The following is a 1551-nucleotide window of genomic DNA, read 5'->3' on the forward strand; positions in this document are numbered from 1 at the left end:
CACCCCCAACTCCTCAACAATCTCCGACCAAAGCAGTAACGTCTCCTGACGATATCCTTCTTAACCAACACGACTGGGAACAATATGTCCACCCGTTTGGGACAACGGTATGTTGTTGTTTTCCATCATCTTGGAGCTAGTCTGAATGCATTGGTATTCATCTTAGTCAAATTATACAGGAACATTTCGTTGGAAACTGCTCGTCCGCTATGAAAGATGTGATTCAGGATGATTCAGGATGTCCGAACTCTTGCCTCAATCCCATTTATGACACCGAGACTAAGGTTAGACACACTTNCTGGAGAAAAATCTGCAGAATGGGATGATCGGCTCCCTCTCCGTCTGTTTGCAACTGACCGTTTTCCCGACGCTAGGTTGAATGTTTACTCANTTACCTTTTATATCAAACTTCGAGTAGCTTCCTTTTTGTTACCTAAATTACTTTTTAGAAAACAGCAATCCCCGGTATATGACACCGTCACCAAACCTGTTCCCTTGGATGACCAATCGGTACATATCCCATATTTCTTCTTTTTTAACATTTACTCCAGTGTACAACTCACACTGTCCATGTGGATACATTTACAATATCAACATTTACCCCAATATCCAAAACTTACATTGTCATGTGGATACATTTTCATTATACAGGCTGCGACAGATATTGATCAAAACGGAGTTAACTCCGCTGCTAATGCATCTCCACAACCCCTACAACCTTACACCAGCTTGTTACAGGGATTTATTGGGAACTCTAATGTCAATCCTCAATTGCCTGCTCCTAGTCCTGTCCTTGACGGTACACCTTCTGACAATATTGAGGTATCTTTTCACCAAATTAATATACTTTCCGAGTAAGTCTCCATCCTCAACTATATCTCACTACTCAAACACTTGCTAACCTTCACGCAGAAAATTGACGCTGATAATGTGTTGGAAGCCATTCCCCTAACGTTAATTGAGGTAAGCAATTCCGTTTATTAATATTTATGCTATCCACATGGATATGAATCATCCAGAAAGTATATCCTATCCACATGGACACCTCACTTAGGCTAGTGTTTCATCACAACTGTAATGTATCCACATGGATATGCATCATCAATTCGGTGCCTTTTTCTTGCAGGACACCAATGTTGACATTGACAGAGCTTGTGCCGATGAGGTACCGCAGACAAATACTACTTCAATATCAATTTGTTAACTTTCACAATTTTACCTCATAGTTATTTAATTGGGACCCCAACTTCCTTTATTAGGATGATGGCCGTGAGTCCCCCATACAACCTAACGAATCCGACAGCGAAGCCACCGAGGTATTCCATCCTTCTCTACTTTTCATCGAATCCCTTCCTAGTTTTTTGCTGCCTAATAGTTTGCTGAAAATGAATTTTTCATCACCTCACAGAGCAATGCTACGCCCACAGACCCTGTTGATGTCAGTGATTCTTCGCCAGCCAAACCTACACAAAAGGGTGTTCTCTCGGGACCAGAAGAGACCCTTCTCTCGGCTGTTTTGCGGATTCCTACACTTTCACCGTCCCAACTGCC

Source organism: Camelina sativa, chromosome 12 (assembly GCF_000633955.1).
Source record: "Camelina sativa cultivar DH55 chromosome 12, Cs, whole genome shotgun sequence".
In the NCBI taxonomy this organism is placed as follows: domain Eukaryota; kingdom Viridiplantae; phylum Streptophyta; class Magnoliopsida; order Brassicales; family Brassicaceae; genus Camelina; species Camelina sativa.